The sequence below is a fragment of the Sturnira hondurensis genome, unplaced genomic scaffold, assembly GCF_014824575.4.
Source record: "Sturnira hondurensis isolate 20B ecotype Veracruz unplaced genomic scaffold, ASM1482457v3 Scaffold0004136, whole genome shotgun sequence".
In the NCBI taxonomy this organism is placed as follows: Eukaryota; Metazoa; Chordata; class Mammalia; order Chiroptera; family Phyllostomidae; genus Sturnira; species Sturnira hondurensis.
Window position 1 is genome coordinate 11,770,119 of NW_028076767.1, and position 12,432 is coordinate 11,782,550.

Sequence of the window (12,432 nt, forward strand, 5' to 3'; positions counted from 1 at the left end):
TTTTTTTAAGGATAGGGACCTCACTACCCAGAAGTATTGTGATGTTAAATAAACTTTACCTATGTCCATAGTCATGATTCATGTTAAACATAAAAAGTCATGACATTTGTCCTGTTAAAGGGACATTGGGTTGTTGTTAGGAAATATGGTCCATGGGAATTGAAAGCTTCTTGGAGAAGATGGCACAGCTAATTCCTCTGTACCTCAGTTTCTTCATCTTCATAATAGGATAGTTTTGACACCTCATAGAGTTGTTATGAAGATGAAGTAATCTAACATTTGTAAAGCATTTGAACAATACTGGGCATAGTATAGTACTATATCAGTATTTATTTATTAGTTAAAAATAAATGAGAATTAAACAATGGAAAATAGTGTATAACTTACCCTAAGTATTTGACATAGAGAATTTAAATTTTTGTTTATTTTCAAAATATTTTTCAATGAATCACTTTATGTACCTATGAATCAGCAAACATACACATTTGTAAGCAAAAGTTCGTGTGTATGCCAGGCAAGCATTTTTACATAATTAGAAATAAACCAGGTTCATCCATTTTTCTTGAATGCTTTCAAATTGCAAATGGATATTTCTTAGGAAAAATGAGTTAGAATACAAACTATTCATTACATGTATGTGTACATGTCTACATGTGTGCCACTTATAGCATATTTTGATCAGTTTTAATTAGCCTAATTTGTAGGTCATCATGAGCATTATCCATTGTGAAAATATGCATGCCTTTCTTGAAGTAATGTACTTTTTTAGCCTTCTGTATCACCTAAGTTACTAACACATTTAAAAGCTCCTTGGCCTTTATGTAAAGTGCAGTCCTTAAAAATTATATTGCCATTATCTTTTATTTAAACAATGGCAGCATAGTACCTCACTACAAAAATACCTTAAAAATACTTGTAAATTGATGCCAACTCCCTGTTTTATCATTGCCCTATATGTCCCTGGCATCCCAAATTACATGTTTTTATTTTCTCAAAATGATCCTTACATAGTGAACATTCATTGCTCATCGTCTGCATATTCATAGAGGCTTTTATAATTTCACTGTTGTTGATTCATAGCAAAATGATATTTGTGTTCTGGAAAAAAGAGAATTTTATTTATTGATTCCTCTAAACACTTCTTTTAAAATATGTGTTGAAGACTGACTTCTGGTCAAGATGGAGGCACACTTTGCCTCCTCAGGTAACCACAACTAAAGAATCACAAGTAAATCTCAAAACAAATAACACCCAGAACTGTCAGAAAGTTGAACTGTATGTAAGTCTGACAACCAATGATTTAAAGAAGCCACATTCATCCAGATAAGTAGGAGGGGTGGAGAAATTGAGATGGGCAGAGAGGTCAATCATAACAATATATGATTGTTGTTTACAGTCATCAAGATATGGAAGCATCCCAAGTATCCATCCGTAGATGAGTGGATAAAACAACTGTGGCACATTTACACAATTAAATACTACTTGGCCATAAAATAAGAAAATTTACACTTTGCAACAGCATGTGAGGACATCAAGGACATTATGTTCAGTGCAATAAACCAGTCAGATAAAGAAACAATGCCATATGATTTCACTCATATATGAAATCTAATGAAAAGAAAAAAGCCTGAACTAACAAGTAACATAGGGATGGGGGCAGACTAAGAGAGACAGATCAGGAAGACAGCTATGGGGGTGGTGAATTAGAGGGTGGAGAGATTGAAGAGAGACTCATGGACACTGACAAGTGCTGTGATTGCTAGGGGGAGTATGAGGGGAATAAATGGTAATGGAAAAATGCAATTAAAATGGAGGCGGAACTCTGGCCCCTGGCATTTGTTTTGGTGTTGGCGAGGATGACTTGGTTTTGCCTGGGTTTTTCTTAGGAGGTGAGCTTTGATACAGGGAGTCCCCATTTTCACCAGCTCTGTTTCTAGACTTTTTAATTTGGGAGCAGCCTAAGCCCCAATTACTGTTCAGTAACATTTCTAAGTATACACCAGTAGTCACGGGGATCATTCAGCAAGAGCTCTGGTGCCCAGTTTCACTCTTGAATACTGTTTCATACTAAGGGGAGGCCGGGCTCTTTGAGGAAATGCATTCTGCTTATTTTGGGGTGTGCAGAAATAAAGACACGACTAGAAGTACTCTCACAACTGTAGCTCCCACAATAAAGTCTGTTCACCATTGGCATATAAAGATGGAACTGATTTCTGGATATTAGTTTTGTACCCAGCTATCTAAATCTCTGGCACAACAGCTTCCTTTTTTGCCCATTTATCTCTGATTACATCTCTATAAGTAGTCCCTTAATTAAAATCTCTATATTTTAAATATCCCAGATAAAGGATAGTATAAGCATAACAAACATAAAGCAGAAATGGCCCTGGCAGGTGTGGCTCAGTGGACTGAGTGCTGGCTTGCGAACCAAAGGGTCTCTGGTTCAATTCCCAGCCAGGGCGCATGCCTGGGTTGTGGGCCAGGCCCTCAGTAGGGGGTGCATGAAAGGCAACTCCGCATTGATATATCCCTCCCTCTCATTCTCTGTCTCTTCCCCTCCCTCTAAAAATAAATAAATAAAATCTTTAAAAGAAAAAGCAGAAATGATCCAAAAATGTATTTATGTGATTAAACTACACATAGTATAACAAATATACCAGTAAATATTATTCTTTTAACTCTGAGTATATTTGGTCTACATTTTAAGGTCTTTGAAATGTCTTAGTGACTCAGCTATTTTAAACTTGTAATTTACAGTTTAAAACATTTTAGGAGAATTTAATTAAATAAATTTGCAAACAGTATTCATTGTTCAATGGAATTTAAACTTCCAAATTTGTAAGTTAATTAACTATCAATCATGGGACAAAAGATATTGAGTACCATTAATTTTAAAAACATATAAAATTATAGAGAAATTTACTAGATTTGTATTATGTATATAACATCACAAAGAAAAATTGGTTGTTTATTATTTTAAATAACATCACTGATTAAAACACTTAAAAGCTTTCTTAGATATTAAATAGTCAAGTGAGAAAATGTAAGCACTTCTGAATATCTGTGCTAATATTCAAGAGTTCTTTAAAATTCTTATTAGTGTAATTGTAAAAATAATGATAAAATTGAATAAGCAAGAGAAAACCCACAAATTTTTAAATGGCTTCCTCACTCTTTAAAAGACATTCAAATAACCCGATTACTTTCAGATAAACTCTATGCTAAACTGATGAAGGTAAGCAGAATCATTTAAGTTGATAACACAGTCTTATTATATTGTGGCTCCATTGTTCATTAATATGTCTGAGATAAAGTAACAACTTTTGTTGCTGAAGTAATTTTTCAAATTTCCAGTACTGGATTAATTGCACAGACAAATTTTCACCAATAGAAGTGATATGTTTCCTGGTTCCCTGACTACACAGATGATTTAAGGTTCAAGGTAACTTTCCATTTTGTAAAACCATGAGCAAGCTTGAGTAACTGCTTGGGTTTAATTCTCCTTTTATGATTAGCAGGGAAGAGCCTGAAAAGACATTTGTCCCTCTGTTGGAGCAGCTGTGATGAGTGTAAGAGGGAACAGTTTCATATTGTTTTTGTTACAAATTGATAACTGAGAAACTCCAGCATTTATGATTATGGGATTTGAATGTTTACTCATCTTTGAGGATAAATTGTTATCTTTATAAAATTTTGTCTTTATTTGTATTCTGTTTTTTAATTTTTACTAAAGACATATTTTTAACTTTAAAAATGTGTAATGTTCTGTATGTTATAATTTGTTAAAATATAGTATCTAAGTTTATGTTTTTATTGTCTTTATTTCACTCTATTGAACATCCAGGTTTGCATTAGTTTTTGTTACCTATTAACTTGATGTCTTAAAATTTTTCATAGCCTGTTATGTCATTATTAATCATCTTATCCTTAATTTTTTTAGCTCTTTAAAGTCTGAAGCTTTAATTTCATGTATTTTGTATTTTGTCAAATTATATTTTCTTTCAAATTGAAATATTTCTTTTCTGTATATTATGATTATAGTCTTACATTGGAATTTTAATTGTAAATATCCAGCTTTAATAAGTTAACTCCAAAAAAATAAAAATCTCTTTGTTGTAGACAGAATAATGGTCTCCTAAAGATATCCCACCCTAATTTCTGGTACCTTAAAAAGTGTTGCTTTATGGCAAAAGGGATTTGCATATGTAATTAAATTTTTGAAAGCTCCTCCAAAAATTAAGAATAGAGTTACCATATGACCCAGGAACATCTCTTCAGGGTGTCTACCCTAAATTTGAAAACATTACATTGCAAAGATAGATGCTTCCTTATGTTCATTGCAGCGTTATTTATAGTGGCTGAGACAGCTGGTGCCCTTCACTAGATAATAGGATAAAGAAGATGGGTACGTATACACAATAGTATATCCCATCGCTGAATACACGTTTCACCATCTTTTGTCTCAACTCCCAAGGGGAAACTTCCAACAAAAACTTTCTGTTTTTATTTTCTCCTAATGAGTAAAATAAAACTACTTCATTTTTGTTTTTTGTTTTTCAAGTGGTAGACAATTCAAATTGAGGTTACATTTTGATGCTTACAATGAAATAAGAAGCTTCAGCTCAGTTATACTACCTTATTTTACTCTTCTTCCCTTCTATTTTTAATTTATCTCATTGTTTTTCTTGGTTAGAATTTTTCTTCTAAATGATGCAATTAAACTTCTATTATTTTTCCATTAATTTTAGATAGCATTTCTTGACTGCCTACGTTATTATGTATTATTGCAAAGATGACTTAGATATTCACAAAAAATGTTCTTTTTCATTCTGGGAACACATCTAGGTAACACTTTCAATTTAAACATGATCAAAAGACTGAGTGTTAGGCAATAAACTATCAGTGGAAGCTGTCTAGACCACTTAGAGGACTCCTGTGTACATGGTTGCCATGCCTGTGTTTTTCATTTACTATCTAGTTGTAGATGAGTGTAGTGTTCTTAGAAAAAAAGGTTGGAAGATAGTCAAGTGACAGAATAAAAACAGCATGGGTTCTGTAGTAACATCTCACTTTTTGCTTTATACTTCTAATTTATTTAAGCCATTACAATTTTCACAGTATATTTTTAATAGCAATATACACTGATTTACTCATACAGTATTATATTAGCTCTTGCTGGTGTGGCTCAGTGGATTGAGTGCTGGCCTGCGAACCAAAGGGCACATGCCTGGGTTGTTGGACCAAGAGCCAACCACACATCAATGTTTCTCTCCCTCTCTTTCTCCCTCTTTTCCCCTCTCTCTAAAAATAAATAAATAAAATCTTGAAAATATATTATTATCCCTATCATTTTTCTCATCTCTTTTTTGTCTTGATGAAAAATATCAAAGCAGATAAAAAGTGAGTCAGACAAAAGAGGCAAGTAGAAAACTCCCTGTATTTCCTGGCACTTGTTCTTCCATGTCTGTTCCAAAGGCTCAGGTCTTTGCCTATCCTTTGATTCTCTAAGTTGCCATGGTATCTTATAACACGTACACAAATTTTATCCTAAGTAACCAGATAAGTAATTATTTGATTCTTATGAGCAAGAGTTCTTCTAACCAGTAAGATAGGAAAACAGATACCTTATAGAGATGCATTACTAGCTTTCTTATTTAATGAGAGATATATAAGTTATTATGTTTCTCTTTCTCTATTGACTATAAGGCAACTCAGAAAGAAGTAGTTACTTATTTAGCAATATAAGCTCTCCCTTAATTTTGTCAGTTTGTTCTCTGATTTATCACTAAATACTTATATTTTTCATTTTAAACCACTTTAAATACTTTGTTGACATAGGGCACAACTAAATATAAGATGCCCATTTCTATTGTATTATCCTTCTGATTTATAAAATAATTTAAGTGATAGAATATAATCACCACTACTACATTTTTATGTTATGTAATTATTTACTGGATATAATTATGAGATGAAAGATTAATTTTCCTGTTCTGTTTATAGAACTCTGGGTCTGTGAAAAAGTGTTTTAAGTCTTTTAGAACATAAACACTTTTGCTAAATAATAGTTAAACTGCCTTGCCCTGGCAGGTGGTTCAGTCGGTTGAAGCATCATCCCATGCACTAAAAGATTGCAGGTTCAGTTTTTGGTCGGGACGTGTACCTAGTTTGCAGGTTCCATGCCTGGTTGGGGCATCTATGGGAGGCAAACAATCAGCATCCATCACTGTTCTCTCTCACATCAATGTTTCTCTCTGTCTCTTTGTTTCTCTCTTCTTTTTCCTCTGTTTCTCTCTCTCTCTCCCTTCCTCTCTCTAGAAAATCAATCATATCCTTGGATGAGGATTTTAAAAAATAGTTAAATTGCCATATAATTCTCTTATAACTTGGTTTTCCTTGTATAAAATTATATAAAAATATTTTATTAACATATTTGCCATCTGTAATAGAACAGAAACCTTCATAGTATTATATTATAGGCAACCATCTAACACAAATGACATCCTAAGTTTAGGGAAAAAATCATTATTCAAGATCAAGAAGAATTGTTAACACTATTACTAATTTCTCATCCATTTAATCTGCATTTTTGTGGTATATATTCATGTCACAAAACTCTATATAAATAAATATATTTTTAATTTTCAAAGGCATGTAATTTTTAACAGTGAGCAGTCAATACGTCTTACAGCCCTTATATAAAAAAGGTACTAAGTTTTAGGCATAGCAAATGCTTTTCTCTATGCAAATAAAAAATGCAAAGCAAACAATTTATGTTATCAGTGGATTTCAAAGCAGGAACACACTTCACTAATTGCTTTGGACTCACTTAAGCCATTATATATATTGCCTTACCTAATTTTAAAGCACTAATTGCAATCAGTTCCGTTACAATGCATATTTAATTCATTTGTGGTGGGTAAATAGAGAAAGGAAGTCAATGTGTTGCTTGATTTTTATGGGTCTGTACACAGCATTTTCCAGCCTGTTGGTATTGTGCGCCACCAAGCTAGAGGCAGGGAATGCAAAGCATAGAAGCAACTGTAGGTAGCAAGTTACCCAATGGAGCAATGTGAACCACCCCAAATGCCCTGTGCTCTTCCAGTACACAGCCAGTGTTGCGAGTCTTCCTTTTGTCTTCAGTACTCAGTAACCACAGTCCTTCCATACACTGCCTTCTATCAATCTACCTTCTCCTTTTTATTTTTTTAAAGATGAAGCTCTATAATTACTGTAACATTTTTTAAATTCATTCTTACCCATTTATAATACTTTAACTGGTTTCAACAAGGCTTTTAGTTGTAGAACTGCATTTTCTTTTAGTGTATTGTTTCTAAATGCATTTGTTTATAATCCCGTTATAGTTAATGTAAGAGTTTACAGAAGGCACGTATCACGTTATAATGGAACACTTCTAATTCCTTAGTGTTTAGTATTGAATTTTAGACATTCTGTATACACTTATGATTTCAGAAAACACATCTAGATATCATCATAAAATATATTACTGTTATTATTGTTATAACTTTTATTGCTACCATCACCATTACCACCGCCTCCAACACCTATTATTTATAGAGTTCCTCTTGGATATGCATGGAATGCCTTAAGATATTATTTGTATATTACTTACATCAACTCTGTAGGCTATTATTTTACAAGTGGGGAATTATAACTTTATAAGGATAAGAACTTGGTTTCATCTCTACACAGAACATTTCTATAATGATATATGTGAGTTGTTTCCCCATGCCAATCAATACTCTGAAACCAGGTTGATCTCCTACAATTCAATTCAGCTCTGAGACTATTTATTAAAGTTAGAATCAGATCCCAGAGGGTAAGGGCTCAGTCCCATAAGACCACCTCTATTTCAGATGCCAATAATAATTTTGCTGTCTATATTTCTGACAAACTGGCTATACATTGGAGTTCTCATAATTTCCTCACCAGGTTTCATAACTTGCTAGAATGACAGAACTCAAGGGAGCATTTCCTTATATTTACAAGTTTGTTATAGAATAAAAGATGTGATAAAGGGTAGAGATAAATAGCCACATAAAGAAATAGATAGGAGGAGGTTTAGAGGTTTGAGTGCAGGAGCTTCTGTCCCCACAGGAGTTTCTGTCCCCACAGAGTATGACCGCCTGGTGGGTGAATGTGTTCGCCGTCAGAAGCTCTCTGAACCCGATAGTTTAGAGATTTTTATTGAGGCTTTACCATGTAGACATGGTTATTAACTCAATCTCTAGCTCTTCTTCCCTCCCTGGGGAGGATGAGTTCTACAACCTGTAATCATAGCTTGGCCTTCCTTGTGATTGGTCCTCCTCCTAAGAGTGCTATCTAGGATCCCACACCCCTAGTAAATGTGAAGAAAGAACTAAGATAAGTCCGTTGGTGTTTGTTTTGGGAGAAAAGATCCTGATGTTTTTCTTGAATGAGGAGCTGTCCTATTGGAAAGGGATCTAGAAATCATGAGTTTGATTAATGAAGACATTGTTTTCTATGGGAAGAGTTATTCTGAGTAAAACGGGGGTTATTACTTGAGTTCACACCAAGTAGAGCTGCATGAGTACCTAACACATGCTCAAAGCAGGGGTGAATGTAACGGGCTGGGACAGCTAAGCCAGATGGAGCCACACAGTAACCATGACACATGGGACAGCTGAGCTGAAAGGGCAAAGATAACGTGATTTTGCTGAAGCAGTTAGAGCACAGCATTTGGGCAAAAGTAGGTTTACGGTTCACGTGAAAAACTAGCACAATAATTCATAAATAATAATACAAGGATAAACTCTGTTTTGTGTATGAACAAGTGTAAACCTGCTTTTGTCCCACCCTGTGTGTGGGGGGTACCATATTATTGTAGAGAAAATGGACCATCGTGGGAGGCATCTTTAGGAAGTAGCTCAGAGATTCTCCTTAAGACCTTAGCAGTGACTTAGTTGTGTATACAAAGAACAAAACCCACAAGCCTAGCAGAGACTACTTGAATCTGGGGTTAGAGATTATCAAATATACTAAGGTTTTATTGTGTTTGGATACATTTCTCCCAACCCACAGTAGAGATACTGCTGAACCCTTTGGGGCTTCCATCTGAGAGTCCACCAAAGTCAGATATTAAGAGTAAGGACCATTCCTCAATACTAAAGAAACAACAGAAATAATGTAGCCCTCACAAGCATGAAACCAAGTCTGAGAAAATCAAAATAACCTGTTATTTTAAATGACTGCCAGTACAAAATATAATATCCATTAAAGAAAGAAAACATAATCCAAACTTCTTTAAATATATCACTCAATAAGTCAAACTGTTAATAAAAAATAATAAGATATACAAACAATCAGAGAAATGTGAGCCATGAGCAGTAAGTAATATAAGTATTACATCACAAAGTCACTGTTTTTTGTTCACATTTTAGGTAAATAAAACTCATTTCAAGAGCATTAATAAGTAGTCTCAAGAAGTAACCCAAATCAAAATGTGAAGCATAGAAAAAATAAGGGTAATATAAGCAAACTTACTTTCTCCATGTTACAATAGAAAGAACTCAAATAGATGATCTCTAAGACAGTTTCCAGCCTCATTTTTAATATAAATGTTTAGTCTGTGTAATAAACAACTGTTCCAGTAGTTGGGCCCATTTTATCGGACTCAGTGTTGATTAATTATTCTGAACTGACAGATAAGATTCAATGTATATAAAAATAGGAGGAGAGTTGGGGTATATGAAGGTTGGTTGGGGTAGAAAGAAGTGAATGTATTTATCTGCAAAGATTAGAAAATATTCATGAACAGTTTCAGTATAACAAAGCCCACTTATTTTCAAATAGTGATGTCTATTGTCTTATGGCTTCATAAACAGAAGGTCGTATTTCTAACATATATCCTTTGAGGTCGAAAACTTCTATAACCCCTGGAGAAAATCAATACTAGCAAGTTAAATTTACATATATTCTAAAGTGTTTAAATAGTACAAAGGATTTTGCCCTTAAAATCTAGTTAAACAACACATAGAGAAAAAACCATCATCTTATTCATCCCTCAGCAATTGGATGGCTAACTCACTTGGCTCACCCTTCCAAATTTTTCCAACGGGTTAAGAAACTGAAACTCAGCATACACATAGGCCTAAATAATGGGCCTATCTTTCCACATGCAGACTGTGTCCTATCCTCTTTGTCCTCATGGATGTGTCACCTCTGTAACTGCAGTCACTTGCTCATTGCCTATGACACACTACATTGTTCCATGGTCCCCAGAGTTAGCCGGCTGCATGGGCAAAATCATACTTCAATTCTGAGTCTTATTGTTGTCTTCAGTTCCAGCTTATTTTAATAAATTAGTCTGTCCTCTACTTCTCAGTACTTCTGCTTTTGTAAAAATGTTATTTTTAGGATGCTCTCAGCATAGAATGTAGAATTTAAGTAGTATGAAAGAGGAAATTTTAATAAATTTTATTTTAATGATTCTCTTTAAGTTCAAATCAATGTTACAATTAAAATCAAAAGGACATTTTAACAAGATGTTTTCTCACAGAAATGAACATATGCATCTCTCATAGACATATGCAAGAAAAAATATGTAGCAAATAAATAAATAAAATATCAACATAAGTTTAATAGATTTTATTTTCTTCTGTGAACATATACTTAAAGTGTATGCTGCATCACAACTATTTTAAAACAAACTCGTTCTAATAAGTAAGTATGACATTATATTTTACTAATATTTGTCAACTTAAACTTGTCACAGAATACCAAGTACTTATTGACAACTCAAAATTTCAATTATTTATGTAAATAAGCAATAGTTTTTGCTTATAAGTTTCTTTCCTGAAGCTGCATACTTAAAATGTAGTACATAAGCACTTCTAAGGCAACAAGTATTCAAGTGTTCAAGTCGGCAGGACCAGCTACCTGAAAGTGAGGCACGTTTGAAGCAGATTCCTGATCTTTAACTTGTAGACGTGGTGTGTTCTTGAAATTCACATTCAATGGTAATCTCAGATCTTGCAGTTTTTCTCATAATCTGTAAGAATGCAAGTATTTTTTTCACATCTTTTCTGTTACTATTTTATTTCCTCCAGTGCACTCTGAAACAATTAAGAATCATGATGATTTGGCCTTGGCCAGTTAGCTCAGTTGGTTAGAGCATCGTCCTGACATGCCAATGCTGTGGGTTCTAATCCCTGGTCAGGACACATACAAGAATCAACCAATGAGGGCCTAAGTACAATAACAAATGGATGTTTCTATGTGTCCTTTCTGTCTCTCTCTCAAATCTGTAAATAAAAAGAAAGAAAAAAGAATTGTGATAATTCTAACATATGTAGAATAAAGGGTTATAAAGTATTTAAGTTTAATCTTTTTGAATGCTTTAGAGGTGTAAAGACGTGCTGGTGAAAATTTGGGATGACAGACAACTTATTTTTTAAATCTTTTAATCAGTATCAATTAATTCACTTAATCAGAAAATTCATAGGCAGGGAGACAATTTTATATCAGATTTTCAATTATTACTCAAGCTACACACATGAGGAAAGTACGTATCAATTCCTGTGAGATGATCGTTATGTTCTGCTCATCTTGGAAAGGTAAGCAAAGTCAAATATTTGGCCACAATAATATTTTGTGATTATTTTATGAGATCATCAACTGAAAAGAAAAAATGGATACTTTCGAGTATTGCAGAGCAATCGTTTAGATTTTAAAAATGGTATATTATAATCAAACTCTTTCTTGAAATGTCACCGGTGATCATCCATTGCTTTAAACTTGTTTTCCCGTTGTTATGAACTTGTTACCCTCACCCAGCTGTATGGACAGATGGCCGGTGACTTCCTTACTATTATACCTTGAATCACTGCCAAGTATAACTCCAAGGAATAAAGGATATTCATAAATACCGCTGTGATGCACTAACATTGATGTGGCATTAGCGAGGTTTTTGAGTCCTTAGTGCATAGTATATACTGAGCTTAATATCCTTATTAATGTACTCAGGAAATATAATTTAAATTATACAGCTATTATGTCAGCAGACAACTGACTAAATTGTAATCAGAAAGCAATAAACAGTGGTCAGTATGGATGCAAGACATATAACAACTGGTGTCCTACAAGATTAATCTTAAACTCAGGGATTTATGTTTACATCACTGTCTAAAACGATGGGCTAAAAGGTGTAAATTTCTGTTTGTACATTATGCCCCACTAGGAAGGCTAGGTTTCACCTTGGATAAGATCATTAGAATTCAAAGTGTTCTTTATAAACAGAAGATATGACTAACACAGTGAAGGACAATACAGTAACATGTAGGAAAAAACAGTCAATTAAATTTAAGAAGAAAAAATTGTTGATTCTGTGTTATTATGAAAGTAAAGAAACATCATGAGCTCATGAAAAGTCTCTTATGGCTTATGAAATCA

The 12,432-nt window shown here is 33.7% G+C and overlaps 1 long non-coding RNA gene across 2 annotated transcripts in view; it reads left to right on the plus strand.

The window, feature by feature from the left end:
* Positions 1 to 12,432, plus strand: part of LOC118985874 (uncharacterized) — a 44,860-nt gene that overhangs the window by 14,278 nt on the left and 18,150 nt on the right. The gene's annotated exons all lie outside the window — the stretch shown is intronic.